Genomic DNA, 21,983 nt, shown 5'->3' on the forward strand with positions numbered 1-21,983 from the left:
CTCTTATGCGTGTAGCACAGTGCCTGTGCACTGTGCCACACGTGTACCACATGCATGTGCAGGCATGTGATTTTTCCCAATTTTATTATTATTTAAATACCAAAAATCCCAAAAATAAATTAATTCAAAATTAATTATATTTTTGTTAAATCAAATAATTAATTAATTACACATAATTAAACAATAATTATGTTTGATACATAGAAAAATATTTTACTTATCACATAAGTCATTTTTGCCCATTTTTGTATTTGCCTTTGACTGTGATTGTTTGAGCCATTTTGGGGACCATGGACCTATAACATTAAGCTCCAATAAATTGAAACTAAATAATTAAACTCTTTAATTATAATAGTTAATTTATTAATTCTGATATTACTCCACTATAAATTTAGAACTGCACTCTTTATGTTATAGATATACTTTTACAGAAATCTTTTTCTTAAGTCATCCATTGATATAACCATCTTACAATAGTTCAACCCTCTAATTAATTAGTTCATAAATTAGAATGGAAGAATTACCATTTAACCTTTCTAATTTACTTCTTATTCCTTAAGTACCATTAATCCACTAGTGAATAATTAATCTATAATCTAATTATAGATTTGAGCTCAAAATCATTCAGTTCCATAATTAACCCTTAAGGGAACTAATATACGATCCGTTAGGAAAGATTAGATTCCGTATTGTTGATACATGTTCCCAGCCATCCATGATATTAAATCTCCAAAACAAAAGTCATTAGCCTCATTCTTTGAAGAGACCTTAACGAGTGAATCAAAAGATTTAATAAATATGAACAGGAGTTCATGAACACTCAAGATTTAGGTTGATCTATAAATGATCATCAGTTATGATATGAATTACAAGTCTTTTTTGTTAAATGGTTTTTTTTTTGGATAAAGACTTTAATTCACATCGGTCCATGTCATATATAATCATATTATATAAAGCACCTTTACCGAGATGTCTTTCCACATCAATAATCCGAATCTAAATTATTTGTATCATTATGATACTCAGTAAACCGTACTTACAACTCCAATTAAAGAATTCCATAACTTTAATTTGTTGTTGTTGACTATTTTTATTCATTCATGTGATCTTAATTCTCTCGTACTAATACAAGATCACATCCTCAATAATGAATATGGAATTTTTATGATATTTACAAAATTATTCAAACAATAATTTGACAATCTAAAAATGACAATAATAATAAACCAATGTATTTATTTATTCACAGAAAAAACAAATGTCTTTTCATGCTTTTAGGACACACTCCTAACAATGATTTCCATACTTACTCATTGTCATACTTTACATTGTGGTGGTCACTTTGGAGGAACAAGGACAGTAACAAAAGTTTTGCAATGTCTGTCTTATTGGCCTACATTATTTAAAGATGCTAGTGCCTTTGTTAAGAGTTGTGATCGCTGCCAAAGGACCGATAATATATAAGGAAGAGATCAAATGCCAATGACTGGAATTCTGGAAGTTGAGTTGTTTGATGTGTGGGGAATAGATTTTATGGGACTGTTCCCATCATCTTATAATAATAAGTACATTTTGCTGGCAGTAGATTATGCTTCTAAATGGGTGGAAGCTGAGGCAACTCATACTTGTGATGGTAATGTGGTACTTAAATTTTTTCATAAAAATATTTTTACTTGGTTTGGTACTCCAAGAGCAATTATTAGTGATAGAGGAAATATTTCTGTAACAAATCATTCACATCTCTATACGCTTGTTATGGAGCTCATCACGAAAGGCTCTATTCTATCATCCACTTGCTAATGGTCAAGAAGAAGTGTCAAACCGAGAGATTAAAAGTATTTTAGAGAAACTGTAAACACATCAAGGAAAGACTGGTCAAAAAAGCTTGATGATTCACTGTGGGCATATCACACAGCCTTCAAGACTCTGATTGGTATGTCACCATATCGGTTGGTGTTTGGGTAGGCATGTCATTTACCAGTAGAACTTGAGCACCGAGTTTATTGGGCAGTGAAAAAGTTGAACGTTAATTTATTTATGACATGACAAAAAAGGATTCTAGAGTTGAATAAGCTCGATGAATTTCAAAATGAAGCCGATGAGAATGCAAACATTTATAAAGAAAATTATAAAGCTGTTCATGATAAACGAATAATTAGAAAGGATTTCCAACTGGGAGACAAAGTACTAGTATTTAATTCTCAATTGAAGCTTTTTCCAGGAAAATTAAATTCGAGATGGTCGAGTCCATGCACAGTTGTTGTTTCATTACGTTATGGAGCGGTACAAATTCATAGCGAGAAAACAGGACATTTTAAAGTGAATGGTTAGAGATCAAAGCATTATTTGGAAGGACCGGTGGAAAAGTGCAAGTCTGTGATGGTTTTTGGAACCCCTTTGAATGGGGTATTCTGCGTCTGGCTAAATGACGTTAATGACAGCGCTATAGGAGGCATTCCTATACTTTATTTTAGTTTTTGTTTTAATTTTTTTAATTAGTTGAAAAATTTTATTTAATTTTGTTTTGGATTTATAAATATTTATTTATTATTTTTATTAGGGATTATTAGAAAATATATTGGGGATTATTAGACATTGGGAAAAATAATTGGTAACTACTTGGATGACGGGATAAATTGGTAGATGTTAGGAACACTTGAGGAATTAGCGGGAATTGGGAATAAATGACTAATAAAACCTTAGATTGAGTAAAGGATTAGTTTTATTTGGGATGGCAAAATAGTCATTCCCTAGGTCTAAGGATTTACTCAGCATTATGCTATAACAAAATTGAAGGATAGGGAATAGTCCAAGGAAATAAAGAAGGATAAAGGCTCTCAGCTCTCTCTCTCTCTCATCTCTCACGATTCTTCCCTCTCACTCTCCCTTGTGGACTTTAAAGCTAAGAATCAAAAAGATCCTAGACTAGGCTTTCGGGTTGTGATCTTTGAAGTAATTGAAAGGGAATTAAGCTGGAATTGGGGCTGGAAATCAAAGAAAAAGTCAGAGTTTTGAGTTGAGTTGGTGTGAGGATTCATTTGGAAATTGAGCTCCTAAATTGAGGTAAGAACTTTTACCTTAATCTTTGAATTTTGATGGATTGGTTTAGGTAAATTATAGGTTCTTGGGTATGAAAATTGATGACGTGTTAGACCGAGATTATGGGGTAATTAAGGCTAGTGAATTGGGATATTGATTCTGGTATTTATAGCTAAGCTTTTGGGTGATTAAAATGTGTAATGTAGTTCTGAATTCGTAGCTGAATTGGGTTGAATTGAAGGGATAAGTTGGGAAAATTCTAGGTTGATGGCTTAGTGTTCTTGGCTAGCAAGAAGAAGAGAAAACTCAGGTTTCTCTGGGTCGAAGGGGCGCGCAGCAACTTGCTAGGCCAAGTTGCGACCCGCCTCCCCTCTTTGGCTTGGTGTTTGCTCTCTGACTTGAGGCAAGTTGCGACCCACTAAGCCAAGTCGCGACCTGCCTGAGGATTTTATCCTTATAATTTTTTTAAGGATTGTTAGGGCTCGGGGATTCGTACCTAGGCGCTTGGGACAATTTCTATTACCAGGTTTAGTAGAAATGGAGGTCCCGGAGGCTAGTTTCTGTCTTCTAGGTATTTTATTTCAATTGGAAGTTAATGGATACCATTGGTCCATGTGACTCGGTTTATCGCCAAGGCTCAGGGCTAAGGATCATGCTCAGAACCATTTCACATTCTCCGCTCGGAATTAAATGTAACAAAACTGCACTCGTTTATGTGGCTATGTTGGGACTAGGGTTCCCTATATTCGAATAGAATGTTGTATGATTATGACATGCCTTGTGAGCATAAAATAAACGGCATAAGAGTGCCGAAATTGACATTTTTGAATAGGACGTGGCTCAGCCACTAAGAGCTGAGGTTAGCGAAATAATCACTGAGCTTGGCCTAAGCGAGCCAAAGTCAGTGGGTTAAATAGAGTGTGCGGCCTAAGGGTGTCGACCCTGTATATTGTATGATAACTATGATGTTTTTACTGTTGCTGAGTTGTTGCCTATAACTTGTGGAATACTTGTTTAAATGGTTTGTGATTTGTTGATTTCTAGCACTGGTTATGTGTTTGTCATAATATGCTAAATACCTAGTTAATTGCCTTATGGGTCATATGATTGATTGAGTTGTTTATGCTATGCTATATGGTTTTCTTGTTGGGCCTTGGCCCACGGGTGCTACGTGGTGCAGGTAAAGGCATGGGTAAAGTGGACCAATCCTGAGTTGGAGAGCTTTGGGGGCGGAATTTACATATTCAGCTACTCGTCCGCTATGGCCAAGGGTTAGTATAGGGACAGGAAAACTTAAAATGTGTATTTTTCCATTAGAGTGGCCTTTGCTTGTAGTCAGCTATTGAATGTTGTAAATTTGTCCTTTATACTTTTTATTTGGGATCCCATTTATTAAACGTTTATTTAAATGAAAATTATCTATTTATGACCAAAATATTTTAGCCCTAGCTCGATCATGAGTTTAGAGTCACATTTTCAACTAAACGACTTGATTAGCAAGTCTTGCACAATTATAAATACACAATGTAATGGTCTTGGTTATCCAGGGCATTACAACTTGGTATCAGAGCGGTCTAGGTTTAAGGTGTTGACACGGTTTTTCACCAACAGTGTATTAAGAAATAACAAGGCAGATTAGTGCTTAATAGTAAACCGTAATGAATAATAATATGAATTCAATCAAGAACATAGAACTTTTATGTGGTTCAGTGGTTAAAATCCACCTAGTCCACGAGTCAATATTATTGTTGTTTCTCTCTCTATTTTGGCAGAGTTTTGGTATTACAGAATAATGGTCCCCCTTTTCCTATCCAACATTCCCTGTATTTATACGGGAATTCCATGGACAGGTTTAGGTAATCGCGTGAGTCAATCACAAATTTACATAATAATTACATTTAATACAAATAATTCTCATTTATATTGGGATATGATTTGATAATACAATAAACAGGTTCCCGCTATCTCGGATGATTAATATGACAGCCTGATCATAAATAAACGTATAAAGGGAACCTGAGTCTCTGGGGATCCGCATGTATGCAATATACTAGAACTATCACGAGCTAGATATCTCCTCCAAGCTCATGCTTTGATAGCTATTAAAATTATCAACTCACGCTTCACAGCCATTACATCCTTAGTTCGGGATAAACTCAGGATGCCTTACACTACGTATGACCACTATGAATCTTGAGTTGTCCACGTGGATAAAAGCAGATATCATTCTCGGCTATTTCTACGTATATTTTTTTGGCAGCTGTACCCGAGCTGAGTACATGGACTCGTGCTAAAATCACGGTACAACATTTTCCCCCAAGCTCCTGCACATGTATGATGTCGTCACTTTCTGACCTACACAGTAGGGGCTTTTATACTTCTGTCACATAAATCCTCGCCTGCCTACTACTCGAGTATTGGACACATGGTGTACCACAATTGGTGTTTGTTCGGGTTTCGTGGACTGCAATAATTATCTTGTCAACTTTTTTCCGCTGTTTGGTCTATTTAATCTTGGCCCTTGGATCTTGAACTAACCCAATTGGATTGCCCAGATTAATTTCCACAATTTACGTATTAATAGGATGGCCGAATTTCAAACTTCACAAGCTTTGTATTTAAAAATTTCCTTTTTCTGAACTTCCAAACTTCCCTTCTTTCCCAGAATCCCCAAAATCATTCATCGTGCCCAAACATTCAGAAGCTTTCCCGGAGCTTCCCGTTGTTGAGTATACATCTTACCATCGACGAACACACTTCCTGTAAGTATCTCATTCTTTGGTTTGAAGAGTGTTTTCCTCTCTTTTTTTTTTATCCAATGGAATTTCTATTCTTATCCATGTTCATCTGCAACACTTATTGTAGTTATTGGTAGGCTATTTCTGAATCTTCATAAGGAATAGGTTTCGATTTCAAACTCCATAAGTGAAACCGAATATGATGGTATTCATAAAACTGGTTAATTTTCTGGGTCAATCTAGGGTAATTCTAATCTCAAATAGGTTTAGGAAATACCTGTTTGGGGCATAATAAATCGTAAGGTTTCTAGGTTAAAAAACCAGGTACCTTAAGGGTTACGATTCTTTAAGTGGTTTTGCACAAAACTAGTTTTCAAAGGAAAGTAGTGGCATGCCGTTTCTGACACATGGATCCCTAAATATCAGGCGAACTATTAAGAAACCGAGGTGTGTGGCCTAGGACATCGCGTGGCATCATGTGAAGGGGCTGAGGCTAACTTTAGCCCATAGAATCAAAATAACCCATTTCGTTCTCCATACTATCGCGTCATGGTTTTAGATCATCTTAGGTCTCCTACTAACTAGGTCATTTTTGTCATTAGGTGATCTGATGGCTCCTCAATAGAAGAACATTCCAAAGAAGAATGCCTCGAGCTCGTCCTCCCAACAGAAGAACAAGGGGAAGCAGGTCGCCCACAAATCTCCCATCCCCCACTTTGGTTCGGTGGTGGAGAAGGAGCTCGTGGTCGATCCCAACGCGTACTTCAAGGCTGAGTGCATCATCTCCAAGATCACGACCTAGGGGAGTGAATAAAGTTATGTTGAGCCACAACATAGAGGTCGGAGATGGAACTCTCCTCGCCCGACCTGCATTCGAAGGGGAAAAGAGATGTTCCCCTCTCCAAGAGGACTACGCATCTTGGAGTGATGAGCGCCTGAAGGCTGGGGCCTTCCTTTCCCTTGACCAATACTTCGTGAATTTCTTAAATTACTTGAAGCTGGCTCCATTCCAGCTCCCCCCAAATTCGTATAGACTTTTGGCGGGGCTGAAATACTTGTTCCTAAAACACGAGTGGGAGGTCCTTACCCCAGCAGATATATTGTACTTCTTCTTCCTCAAGGCAAGCCCCAACCAGAGGGGACACGGTGACAGATTCAACTACCTCATGCAATTCCCTAACTCTACCTTCGTCATTAAGTTCCCGAGCCATCCAAATGATTATAAAGATTTATTCTTTATGTCGAATGGCTTCAAAAACTGTGAACACCATTACTTCAACTGACCTCGTAAGTCTTCTATCCTTGTAAATTTAACTCGTGAATTTTTGTTCCTTTTAAGATATTTCTTTCTTTTATACATGTCTTGATTGAATTTGTTTGTCGTGCAGCCATATTTGCGAGGACGGAAAAGATTGTGACCCTCAGGGGTTAGTACGAAAAATTATCTTGACTTCCCCCTGGAAAAAAGGACTATCGTCAGGTCCTGAGTGATGCCACCATGTTGGCATGCAAGCTTATCAGAGAGAGGCATACATTAGCTCTAAGGACCCGGGCTCCGCTCCTAACCATCCCCGACCTTCTCGCTCCTCGCGAGGCCTTATCGTTTTGTAAGGACAGCGAGGAGGAAGAGGCTGAGGTGCCTCTTGTGCGAAAAAGACAAGCTGCCGAGGCTGTCCGGGAACCCAATCCAGATCGAGTTGCGTCAATGGCAGCAACAGGCCCCTCCGACCAAGGTAACCCACACCCCTTTAGGGAATTAGATAGGACTGTTGCCAATTTTAGGTTACTTCGGTATAATCTGAATCAGCTCATCCACCATCATCCTTCCAACCGGGATCTAAATATAACCCTACTCTAGTGCATAGACCACCTAGTGGTACGCCATGACAATAGTTACTCTAGGGGAAAAATCGTAGTTGACAACACCCTAAATTTTAGAACTGCCATTTTTGAAGAATACGGGACAAACCATAGGTCCTGGCCTTCTCTGCTCCAGGGTGCATTTTCCCCTAGGTTCAGACAATATGTAGATGAGTCCAGCCCCAAGGAAGAACCTGAACCACTTAGGATCCAAGAGGTATTACCTGTAGATTCCCCTTCTCCTCCATTAGTTCTGAGGTCGGAGGTGGTTCCTATCCCGGTCAAAACACCCGAACTGGTGATAATAGACTCCTCCCCCAGCCCAGAGGGTAGGATCTTTGTTTTCATTCTTTTTGAAACATTATTTTTGTGAACTAACTCCTTTTATTCTTTTTAGGATAAGAGATGGAACAACTCGGAGCTCCTGACCTATGAACTGCCTTTCAAGCTAGGAAGGCCGGTGCGGGCCCTGTTGTGAAGAGGCTCAGGGTGGCGAAAAAGACCACTCCTGCAATAGGGAATACCTCAAAGTCTCGGGCTAAGAGCAAGGACATGAGCTCAACTCATCAGCCAACTCCGATGAATGTTGCTAGCGAGCCATTTCCCCCTCCCCCCCCCCCCCCCTCTCGAGATGTTCGTACCTCCTCAAGTCATTCAGGCCAAAGCTCCCACTGTTCGAATACCAGTGGATCATAAGGACTTGGAGAGGATCCCTAAGGCCTTTTGGGGAATAATATATGAGACAGCATCTCATATGGTGGGCCATGCATACAAAGCCAACGTGAGGGACTTGAGGACTATTGAGGAGCGCAGCCCGGAGAATGTCTTCGAGTCTACTATGGGGATGAATCTTACTGTAAGTTTTCTCAAGTCTAGTGATGATTTTTTTTTATATATTTTCTGAGTTCTGACTTGTTTTGTTATTTTGTAGTCCGTCCTGACTCAATACCACATTATAACTTGGGCTCATTCCAGGAACGATGAGCTCCAGGACGAGCTAGACGCTGCCAGAGCCGCCTTGAATGCTACCAAGGAAAGTGAGGAGGCCGCCAAAGATTCGCTAACACCTGCTCAAAAGAATGAGCAAGCTGCCAAGGTGGCTATCACCACCTCCAAAGAAAATGAGCAGGCAGCAAAAACGGCATTATCTGCCTCACAAGCTCAAGCCACTGAAGCTCAGGTCAAGATTTGTGAGCTTAAAGCAAGACTACTCGAGGCTGAGATCAAAGCCAAGGAGGAAAGGGGGGCATCATCATCATCCATGGAAGAGATGTTATACCAGTGCTGGGCTTTCAACCAGGACGAGAGCTTCTTTTTTATGGAGCCCGGGTTGTGGGACTCGTACCTTGCTAAATTCAAGGTTCGACTTCTGCAAGAGCCCTCAGACTTTTTGTTATATCCAAGTTTTTGTTTGATTATTTGCATCATACCTGTTAAGAATCAGGCCTCGAACATGGTTATATCCAGGTTTTTTAATGATTTAAACTTAGTTCAGTTTAGGTTCATTGAAAACTCGTGCTTTAAAAAGCCCTTGAATAATCAATTTCCCGAATTTCCAATTTTTTTACCTAGTTATGTCCAGGGTTTTAATTGATTTAAACTTAGTTCGCGCTAGGTTTATTGAACACTCGAGCTTTACAAAGCCATTGAATACTCAATTTTTCCAAGCTTCTAAGTTTCTGACCTGGTTACGTCCAGGGTTTTAAATGACTTTAAACTTAGTTCGTGCTAGGTTTATTGAAAACTTGAGCTTTACAAAGCTGTTGAATAATCAATTTTTCCAATCTTCTAATTTTCTTAATCTTATCAAGCAAGCTTAATTTTTCCAATCTTGGGTTATGTGCCCCCCAAGTAACCAGAAAGTAGAATCTTTCTTGGTTGCTTTTACAAATATTAGAACAAGAACTAATACACCCTAAAAAAAATTATTTAATAATCCATCTATTATTTAATCAAATAGCTTTTATAAATAAGCCTTACATTGATGGTTGTACTACAAATAATACTTTTTCAAATGTAGGGCATTCTAGGTCTGCGAGACTACTTCCCCATTCAGATGAACTATCTTGAAAGTTCCTTCATGCAAACCCTCAATGACTTGATATGGTCCCTCCCAGTTCAGGCCTAATACACCGTCCTTGAGATCTTTATTTGCTAAAAAAACTCTTCGGAGAACCAGGTCGCCCAGTCCGAGTCTGCGCTTCTTAACTTTAGAATTAAAATAGCGAGTGATTTTTTGTTGATAATGGGTGAGTTGTAACCGCGACTCTTCTTGTTTTTCTTCAATCAAATCGAGAGATGCATTAAGTATTCCATCATTATGTTCTTAACTAAATGACCTTTGCCAGTGGGTGGCTACCATGGCTTCAATTGGAAGCACGACCTCACTTCCGAAAGATAAGGAAAAAGGAGTATGTCCTATGGAGGTTCTGTGTGAAGTTCGGTAGGCCCAAAGTACTTGTAGGAGCTGCTTGGGCCATAATCCTTTGGCCTCATCTAACCTCTTCTTTAGGCTCGCGTTAAGGGTTTTGTTCACAGCCTCGACCTGCCCGTTGGACTGCAGATATGCTACTGAGGAGAAACTCTTAGTGATGCCATATTTTTCACAGAAGTCAGTGAAGAGATCGCTGTCGAATTGTGTCCCATTGTCTGACACAATCTTTTTAGGAAGCCCAAACCGACATATAATACTCTTCACCACGAAGTCTAGGACTCTTTTTGAAGTGATTATTGCCAGAGGTTCGGCTTCCACCCACTTCGTGAAATATTCGATCGCCACCATCACAAAATGAACTCCTCCATTTCCCATAGGTAGGGAACCTATTAGGTCAATTCCCCATACCGCAAATGGCCATGGGGATGACATCATCGTTATCTTGACCGGAGCAGCTCGGGCAATCGTAGCGAAACGCTAGCATTTGTTGCACTTCTGAACATATGAGATTGAGTCTTTCGTCAAAGTGGGCCAAAAATAACCCTGCCTCAGTACTTTCAGTGCTATGTTTTTCCCCCAAGCATGATCTCCACAAAAGGCTTCGTGTATTTCTTGTAAAATGGTTTTGGCTTCCTCAGGAAGAAGGCATCATAGAAGAGGTAAGGAATGACCAAATTGATACAAGGTTCCATCCACTATTACGTACCGCGAGGCTTGATAAAGTTTTTTTCTTGCGTCTTTTGTATCGTCAGGTAGCTTTCCTGTTGTGAGTTATTCCATTATGGGTGTCATCTAGGTCGGTCTTGTGTCGATCATTTCGACTTCTATCATTTCTGTTACAATTGGACTCTCCAACAACTCCACTGGCACTACATTCAATGTCTCAGCTTCTTTTGTGGTGGCAAGTCGTGCCAAGGTGTTAGCATTTGAATTTTGCTGCGAGGTATCTGTTCAATAGAACTGTACTGAAATTCAGACCGTTCTCCCTTCACCTTAGCTAGGTAGGCCACCATCTTGGTACCTCGAGCTTGATATTCTCCCAATACCTGATTGATCACGAGTTGAGAATCACTATAGCATTGGACGGCTTTCTCCTTCAGCTCCCTTGCCACTCTCAGCCCAGCTAGTAAGGCCTCATATTCAGCTTTGTTGTTGTATGCTTCGAATCCGAATCTCATAGCTGTATGAAATTGATGCCCTTCAAGTGAGATTAAAATGATCCTAGCTCCCCACCCATTCTCGTTTGATGATCTATCCTCGAATATTTTCCATAACTCCTGCACCAGCTCCTTCAAGAGCTCATCTTGAAACCCGGTGCATTCAGCCATAGAATCAGCAAGGGCCTGACTTTTGATCGAGGACTGTGGTACGTACAATATCTCAAACTATCTAAGTTTGATAGCCCATTTTAACAGACGTCCCGACGTTTCAGGTTTTTGCAAAACCTACCTTAAAGGTTGTTTGGTCATGACGTTGATTGAATGGGACTGGAAATATGGTCAGAGCTTCCTGGAAGCCAATATCAGACAGAATGCCAGTTTCTCTATCAGTGGATATCGTGATTCAGCTCCGAGAAGTCTCTTGCTTATATAATATACTGGTTTTTTAGCAGAGTTTTCTTCTCAAACTAACACAGCACTGACTGTATTTTCTGTCACTACCAGATAAAGGAATAGAGGTTCTCCAGCTATTGGCTTAGATAACACTGGGGGCTCAGCCAGGTGCATTTTTAGGTCGAGGAACGCCTGTTCGCACTCCTCAGTCCACTCAAATTTTTTATTTCCTCTGAGCAAGTTGTAGAATGGTAGGCACTTGTCAGCAGATTTTGAAATGAAACGATTCAAAGCTGGTACCCTTCCAATCAGGCTTTGAACATCTTTATGCGACCTGGGCGAGGGCATTTCTAACAACGATCTAATTTTCTTAGGATTCTCCTATATCCCCCTCGTGTTTACCCAGAAATTTTCTAGATGCCACTTCGAAAGTGCACTTCTGAGGATTCAGCTTCATGTCATACCTCCTTAAGATTCCATAACATTCTTCTAGATTGGCTACATGGTAATCTGCAGTCTTTGATTTGACAAGCATATCGCCGACATACACTTCCATATTTATCCCAATCTAATTAGCGAACATCTCGTTGACCAAGCACTAATATGTTGCTCTGACATTCTTCAGCCCGAAGGGCATAACTTTATAACAATATACGTTATTTGGGGTCATGAAGCTAGTATGTTCTTGGTCCACAGGATTCATCGCAATCTGGTTAATCCAGAATACGCATCCATGAAGGACATGAGCTCGTGACCTGCCGTGGCATATACCAACTGATCAATCCTTGGTAGTGGGAAACAATCCTTGGGAAAAGCTTTATTCAAATCGAAGAATTCGATACAGGTCCTCCATTTCCCATTTGGATTTGGGACCAGCACGGGATTGGTGACCTAGATCGGGTATTTTGCCTCGCGGATAAACCCGCACTTTAATAGTCGTGCTACTTCTTCCTCAAGAGCTTCAGGTCAGACCGTTCCCAGCCGTCTCTATTTTTGGGATTTCGCAGGCACGTTCTTGTCCAAATTTAAGGTGTGCATGATTACACTTGGACTTATTCCCACCATATCTTCATGTGACCAGGTGAAAACATCCAGATTCTCCTGTAAGAAATCGACCAGCTCCTTCTTCCTTTTACCATCAAGATTCTTTCCAACCTTTACGATTCTTGAAGCTTCTTTAGGGTCAATGTTTACTTCCTCGAGCTCCTCTATGGCTTGGAGCTCTGGCCTGTCTTCACCCATCCGTGGATCAATGCCATCGCATTGGGCAACATTACTATCCTCTTTTTGTTGAGGTTTTTCCGTCCCACAAGTAACTTCTACTTCTTGGGACTCCTCACCTCCGTCATTTATGACCATAGCTTGCTGCCTGGGTTGTCATTTTCTCTTCATAGAAATGCTATAGAAATCTTTGGCTGTGAGCTGATCACCTCTGACGATGCATATTCACACGGCTGAGGGGAATTTTATTGCTAGGTGGCGGGTATAGGTTATGGATTCAAACACCATCAGCGCAGGTCGGCCCAAAATCGTATTGTATGCAGCTGGAAAATCGATTACCACAAACTCAATTAACTTTGAAATAGTTCGCGAGCATTCTCCCAATGTCACTACCAATCCGATCGTCTCGATGGCTGCCGACCCTTCACCAGAAAACCTGTACAAAGTCATTGAGGTCGCCTTCAAATCTGTTATAGACAACCCCATTTTTTCCAAGGTGGACCTGAAAAGTAGATTCACAGAACTTCCGTTATCTACCAGTGTCCTCCGAACCCTCCGATTGGTGAACTGAATGGTTATGACCAAGGGATCGTTATGTGGGAATTGGATGTGGCTAGCATCCTCTTATGTGAAAATGATTGGTTGCTTTTCCAATTGTTGTTGTTTCGATAACCGCTGCTGCGGGACGAACTCCACTCCATTATGGGACTTCAATTCATTAATGTACCTCTTCTGGGCCCCGCTGTTCGTGCCTGCCAAATGAGGTCTTCCCGAAATGGTAGTTATATCTCCCCCTACTATCAGAGGAGGGTTGACCTGATTTGATTGAGCTCCAGTTTGACTTACTGGAGCTTCAGGGACTGATGGAGGGTTTGACCCAACGGGCTGATTAGGGACCACCCGATTTTGGGCGTACTGGGCCAAAGGTCCTACTCTAATGAGAGTTTCAATCTCATCCTTTAGTTGTCGACAGTCATCAGTGTTATGCCCGATGTCATTATAGAATCGACAGAACTTTGAAGAATATCTCTTCGCTCTCTGGTTCTTCAATGGCTCTCGCTTTTTCCATGGAAGGCGAGTAGAATTTTCCAGGAAGATGTGCTCCCTAGTGTCTGTTAGGTCGTATAAGTAGTGTAAATAGGTTTGAATTTCTCCCCGGACTTATTTTTCTTCATCCCGCTCTGGTCGCCCTCGCCATTTCCCTTCCTTTTGTTATTTCCCCCTTGTTTATTCTGGGCAATGGTTTGAGCCTTAGCTGCACCGTCTGTTACTGCTCCAATGGGATGGACGGGGGTCTGGCTGGTCCCCGCAATGGAAGATTGCGCCTCCTCTAGATTAATCCACTCTTGAGCTCAGGCCAAGAATTCATCCACACTCTTAACTCCTTTTCTTTGGAGTTCTTGCCACAGGTTGCCCCCGATGAGAATTCCTGTCCTCAATGCCATTAGCTTAGAGATGTCATCAGCATCCCTAGCCTGTGCAGCGACATTGGCGAACCTACTTAGATATGCCTTCAACGTCTCACCGAGTTGCTGCTTTACGTTAGCCAGTGAATCGGTATCAACCCGAGCCTCCTGTGAAGCTCGGAATGATTTTTTGAAATCAGAAGAAAACTTCTTCCACGAGCTTATGGAATGCCTCTTATATTGCTTAAACCACTGCCTGCCTGGCCCGACTAGAGTTGCAGGGAATAAAATACACCTTAGATTGAGCCCGACATTGTGGGCCATCATCATGGTGTTAAACATTACGATGTGTTCTAACGGATCTCAATCTCCATCAAATTTTGACAATTGTGGCATTCTGAAGCCTACTGGATATGTGGTTGTCGCAATATTCGGAGCGAAAGGCTCAAACTCATCCTATGAGTCGCATTTTTCTTAGTCTTTTCCAGATAAAAGCCTCTTCATTTGTTCTTCCATCAGAGCTAGTATCTCGAGGGTTGGGTCTTTTGTCCCTAGATTACTTGGGGGCTATTCAATAACTCCCTTCCTATCGTATGCATTTGATGGGTTATTTCCCTCCAAGCTCAAGCTTGGTTTGGTGGGGCACTATTCCCATTATCGCGTACTATGGATGGACCTCCCTCTTGTTGAGTATAACTAACATCTTCATTCCGAGCTGGATTCTCCTCTGCGAATTCAGACGATCGCGCAAATCGGGCTATGGATCGTACCGAGGGCTCGGTGGTGAACTCAACTAATTTCTTAGGTTTCCCTCAGACCTACCTCTATGAAGAATATTGGTCTAATAACTCCCATTTGCGAAGCTTACAGCTCGTAGTTGGGGCCGAGGATTTGGATTTTCAACACGTATTCGTGGGATGTAAGTATTGGCTGATGGGGGAAGATTTCTCCTACTTTCTCCATAAGCTGGAATGTCTTGTGTAGGACGAGGTGCATTGGATGTCTTATGGGTGAATAGGGATGCCTTATTGGTGAGGCAATCCTTGTTCCATCAGGCGGACTAAATTATCCCACCTATGTTCTACTCCATTGTCTCTAGCTCTCTACACCTGACAATCCGATCGTGACGTAGGAGGGTTTTTTGGAACATTTTGTCTTTGTGAGTCTATCCCAGCCCCACCTCGTGAATTTCCATGAGCATTTCTAGGGACCTGTGAAGGAGGCACCAAACTTGGGGTTGCAGTTCTAACACTACAAGAAAAAATGCTTTTAATAACACCAAAAATGTGTTATCAAAACATACCATAACACTTTTTGATGTGTTAAGACCGACTATGTTATCGTAGGTCAGGGTACTTTACATAACACTTTATCATTGTTTTACAGATGTGTTATTATACTGTCAACGATAACACACTTTCTGTGCTATTTTAATAAATAGATAAGTGTTTAATTGTATTATTTATAGTCGATTATATAACACATTTCAATACTTATAAATTTGTGTTATACTACTCTTTAGTATAACACATTTTTTGTGTTATACTACACTTTTTTTTTTTTTTTTGATCAAGAAGAAGGGATTTACTTCATTAATCAAACAAGCAAATGAATACAATATCCAGGCTAAACAACCGGAGGCTAAGAATAGCAAGCCTCACCAAAACTAACAGAACACTCTAAACTCACACAAATTCAGGAAAACAACAGACCAGCTCAACTAAAATTTACATAGTAATTTGTGATAAAACTCTTTGCTCCTAGGAAGATAGCTTCTTCTTACTAACAATGTAGAGCCGATGTTGAATTAATCATTTTACTTCAGAAGCTATACTGGTAGCATACCTAGAGAAATTGTCAAAAATACAACCATTACGATTCCTCCAGATGCTATATACTACAGCTGCTAATATCATGTTAGTTATATGAAAAAGGAAGCCATTATTTCTGCTAGAGAGCTAGTCCTCCAACTATCAAACTCATAAGGCCAAGCTCTGAATGCCATCCATTTGAAAATTTGATCCAACACCTGTTTCGACAGAGTACATTCAAAGAACAGATGGGAATGACTTTAATCAAAACTACCACAAACCGGGCACAGCAGAGAGTCAAGAGGCACTCTGAACCGAAGCATGTTATCACAAGTAAGCAGTTGAGCATTAACTACCTTCCATAACAGGAACCTGTGCTTAGGCAAAGATAATCTACACCAAATTGCTTTGTAGTAGCCAACCTGTTGTTGGCTCAGACTACTATTGTATAGGACAGAGGAGTGAAATTTCCCAGTTACACCAGCAGCCTTGATATCATCACAACTGAATTTGCCTCTTAGATTGCATAATTTCCTCCAATACTAGCTAGTATCCGGAGGCAGCCCATAGGACCAGAAGTCTGAGCCTTTCAGATAGATTTAATTTATCCATTTTACCCACAGCAAATCATGCTTCTCAGAGATCGCCCAAATATACTTAGCCAAGATAGCATAGTTCCAAATTTGTCCATTTCTGAATCTGAGCCCCCCATATGCTTTAGGAAGACAAACCTTTGCCCAAGAAGCCATATGAATCTTGCTCCTATTGCCATTAAATCCCCATAGAAAACCACGACAGAGCCTCTCAACTTCCTTTATAATTCTTTGGGGAAGAACAAAAATACTCATCCAATAGTTCCTCAGCCCAAACAGAACCGAATGCATTAATTGCATTCTGCCAACAAAAGACAAGTGCCTACTTGCCCAGCTGTGTAATCTCATTTTGATTTTTTGAATGATGATATCACAATCTTCGTGCTTCCATTTGGTAAGCCTCATAGGGACACCAAGGTATTTAAGAGGAAATGATCCCTCTAACAGATTCAACTCAGTAGAAATTAGAATTTTTTCAGGAACTGAAACTCCCCCAAAGTAAACCTGAGACTTGCTTTCATTGATTTGAAGCCCCGTCACAGAACTAAACTCCCCAATCACATTCTTAATAATTTTAACTGTTGACAGGGACCCTTTACAAAATAGCAATAATTCATCTTCAAAACATAAGCTAATGAGTTTGAGACTCTTGCACATAGGATGATACCTGAAGGCTAAATTTTGAGCTGCTAAATGGAGGCTTCGGGTTAGATATTCCATGACTAGAACAAATAACAGAGGGGAAATTGGATCCCCTTGGCAAAGACCCTTCTCACCTTTAAACCTACCTTGAACCCTTCCATTCAAGAGTAATGAATATGATGTATTACTCAAACAAGTCATAATCCAGCCAATGAATCTAGTTGGGAAACATAAGGCCTTTAGAAGCTCCTCAATAAACCTCCAATCTATTGTATCATAGGCTTTTCTTATATCAATTTTAATTGCACACCTTGGTGAGATGGAAGATCTTCTATAATTCTTGATACTATCTTGACAAATTAAGACATTGTGGGCTATAGATCTTCCTTGAATAAAAGCTCCCTGGTTAGCATGAACTAAAATAGGGAGGACTTTGGCTAATCGAGAACAAAGTAACTTTGAAACACATTTATAGATTGTAGAGCAACATGCAATAGGCATGTAATCCACTGCCCGATTAGGATTGTCAACTTTAGGGATCAAGGACAATGAAGTATTCAGAAGCTCTTCTGGTAAGAAACTAGTCTCGAAAAATTGACCTATTGCTCTACAAACTTCATCACCAATGTCTTGCCACGTCACCTTAAAGAATGCTAAACCATAACCATCTGGGCCCGGAGATTTGATGCTAGAAATACCGAACATGGCACCTCGAATTTCCTTATGCGTGAATGGTTTCAATAAAAGCAGCTGCTGATCTAAAGAAAGCTTTAAACCCTTATCAACACACTGTTTGTTTAACTCCTTGGAAGCAGAACTAGGACTCCCCATTATACCTCTAAAATAGTTCAGAAAATGATAAACAACTTCAGAGTAATTATCCACCACCCTTCCTTGTTCATTTATGTAAGTTGTTATTCTATTAGCCTCCTTACGCTTCTTCAAACAAGCATGAAAAAAGGCAGTATTCATGTCACCTTGTCTCAGCCAATTTATCTCACTCCTTTGACACAAAAAACTATGATACCTTTGCTCTTGAATTCTAAAATCTTCAGCAGTAACCTTAACTTTGTCTTGAAACGTAAGATTGCTAGGATGGTGTTGAGCAAGAAACAAAGCTTCTTGATATTGGTCCTTAGCTTTTTGATAATGGACTGCTATATCTCCAATACAGTCCATGTTGAATCTCTTTAATTTATGCTTTAACCTCATTGTCTTCAAAAAAAATTGACTTCAAACCTGTCCAATTCATCAGCTGCCTCCAATTGTCTAAAACCATCTGCTTAAAGTCAACATGTTCAGTCTAGAAGTTGTAAAACCGGAATAGCTTTACACCCATATTCTCTACTGGCATTACAGAAATAGTACACGAGCAATGGTCTGAAATTGTTTCCCAATTATACATAGCTGATGTGTTAGGAAACCCATCCAACCATTCCTCATTTATAAAAACATGGTCTATCTTGGAGTAAATACGAGCAGCTCCATCTTGATTGTTAGTCCAAGTAAAAAAGGAGCCAGTACTTTTTAGAGCTTCCAAATGATTCATAGCAAGCCACTGAGAAGAATCCAAGAGCTCCATCTGAGAAACAGGCTTTCCCCCACTTTTATCCCTTGCTGTAAAAATAGCATTAAAGTCTCCTAAAATCATCCAGGAATAAATTGGACGAACAATCTGAGATAAACCTTGCCATAAGGCCTTCCTCTCCTCCAAATTGTTTCGGCCATAAACAAAAGTAACATTAAAAGAGTGTTTGTGACCTGTCATTTTAACAAGGCAGTGAACAAATTGATTATTCTCCTCTAACACACTAACTTTGACAAATACTTTCCTCCATTTGACAAGCAGCCATTCATAGTCCACCCCTTGCTCCACTAGCTGACCTTGCTCATTCCAATAATGTATAATCCTAGGAGGATTGTCTGAGAGTTCAACCTCCACTAGAATCCTAGCAAACTAAACTCTAGTTCTCTCTCGAGTAAAATTATCGACCATTATCGGTTTGCCTATAGTACTAACTAAAGCACTAAGGCATTTGCTTCCCCAATATTGAAGGCCAAGATCATGTAATCTAATCCACAGAGGTACTGAGCGGATCAGACGAATCTCACTTAAATCGGTTGTCCATGGTCGAACAATCACTGGTTTTCTGTCAAAATGAAGGCTACCATTCTCCAAAACATGGTTTCGAGTAGCCTCATCATTAAACTTAACCGTTATTAGACCCATTGTCATCCTAGCAATTTGAGCAATCCCTAGATGACCCCAAACTCTCTTGATAAATCCTTCAAACACAGCCATTGGAGGATTAGCTCCAAGAACCATACAAATGACTGTTGAGTTCCAGTTAGCCGACTGGCTTCTCACTTCATCCACATCAATTAGAGCAATACTCTTACCATCCTTAACCAGTGGTTCAGCATATTCTAGTTTCTGATCACTAAAATAAAGCTTACCCGATTTGAATTGATTCCAATGCTTTTGGGCCGAAGATTGATACTCTTCAGCTTCCACTTTGTCCGCCTAGCTAGAAGTAGCCAACTCAGGAGCTTTTGGCTCTTCTTCCTGTAATTTACAATCGGCGATCTCTCCCAAATCAGACTCAATTAGGGTCTCACCCATCGCCTGAACATTTCCCTTGACGACAACATCTTCATGAACTATTTCTGTCTGAATATTCTCATTTTGGATAGAAAGCAAGCCTTGAGCTATTGATCTTGTCACCGGTTTCCTTGCCAGTTTCTTCTTCTTCGCCATGGAAGAGGGGGAAAATCGCAGGAACCTACTTTTATTGTTATACTACACTTTAGTATAACACATTTTTTGTGTTATACTACACTTTAGTATAACACATTATTTGTGTTATATAATGAAGTTTGCATAACAAAATTCTTTACATAAAAAGTGTTATTGTGATAGATATTATAACACATTTTTTGTATTATTTTAATATTTAGATAAATTTAAATTCTCATTATATATTCATTTATATTACACTAATATATTCTATTATATTTTAATTTTTTTATATAATTAAAATTAGCTTTCTAATATATACTAGCATCATCAAATGAACTTGATTTTCAAATAACAAAAAGTAAAAACATTCAACATTGTATTAACAATCCACAAGTTAGTTTAAAACATTCAACACTGTCATCAACAACAAAATGTTCTTTAAGTATTCAAGTAGTCTTAAATATTCAACATATTGAAAAGTTACTACTTTCAGCACAATATTCTACAACTACCCAACACAAAGCCTTCAAAATTAAGTATCCTTTTCTCCTCCAATTGATGGAGAAAGAGACAGTTTTCTCCTGCAATAGCAGATAAAAGGTAAGGTATATGCTTAAAAAAATTAAATAATATGAATCAAATAATATAATTGTATACAATATAAGACCTAAGCAAGCAATACCAGGTGAACATACTTCAAAATTCAAAATACTGCTATCACACAGTGAATAGATACATATTACAGTAAACAAACACTAACATTTTCAGGTTAAAGGGGCCTCAATTTCACCCTAAAGACATATCTGGTTCAGGTGCTTAATTACTGAGACAGCATGTTAAAATTTTGGAAAATTTGAGTTACAAAAGCATTTAGAATGATACTATTATTTCTAGGGTAGATCCATTGAATCTCATATCTCATTTAAAGGAGAGGAGTAACAGAATATGGAGCTCAAACAGGTACTAAACTCTAGACCTTAAGTTATTTGGGCACTAACAAGTAATTACAAAATACTGATACATATTCGCAGTCAATTACGCTGATATAGTACAGTGTAGAATTTACAAACGTACAGAAATTATTGTAGAATCCTCAACCCAATGCAAAGAAATAAAGAAACTTACACACATTCTGCTGGCCAAGTTCCTTCAGATAAGGATGATAAAAGGTGAATAAGTTCCACAGTCCTCAAAGAAGACACTGAATAGGACCATCAACAAAACTTTCTCTGTCCCAAAACTAACTGCAAAGTGATTCCTGAAAAATTTAAAGCAATAAATCCAATCAAAAAACTACGAAGGAAAAGAAAAATGTCAACTTTAATAGAACCACCAATGAAAAATCAACAAAATAATCAATAAATGACCCTGAAAGACAATCATTATGCAGCCAAACCTCTCCTCGATAAACTTTGCAAAGAATATCCAATATCAAATTAAGTGTAACGCCCTGGCTACCCCAGAACAGTTACGGTGAACGGTGGACCGGAAATTTGACTCACTACCTGAGTCCTTTGGTCAAAAACGTGCTCTAAGTGTAATTAACAGGTTAAGGCATAAAACCAATAAAAAGGAAATGGAGATTTTTATTACAAACTGCTCTGCAGAGCTAAACAAAACATTTACAAGTGGTTCTCAGTACAAAATGGTCATTACTGTTTTAGATTTACAATCCCGCCGACCTAAGCGGCAAAAATAGGGTAAACCCCCTAGTTCTTCTGAGAACTCCTTGGCCGTGGTGGTCAAGCAGCCGCATATGTACACATCACCACATCAGCTCTCCACTCAAGGCTAGGTGAGCTTTTCTTTCCCTTTACCTGCACCACATAGCACCCATGAGCCAAAGCCCAGCAAGAAAACATAATACTTTTCATAAACATTATCAAATGATTATCATTATAATCACATTGAACGTTAAGCTTTCAAACCAATAAGTGAACGTCACA

Source organism: Humulus lupulus, chromosome 6, assembly GCF_963169125.1.
Source record: "Humulus lupulus chromosome 6, drHumLupu1.1, whole genome shotgun sequence".
In the NCBI taxonomy this organism is placed as follows: domain Eukaryota; kingdom Viridiplantae; phylum Streptophyta; class Magnoliopsida; order Rosales; family Cannabaceae; genus Humulus; species Humulus lupulus.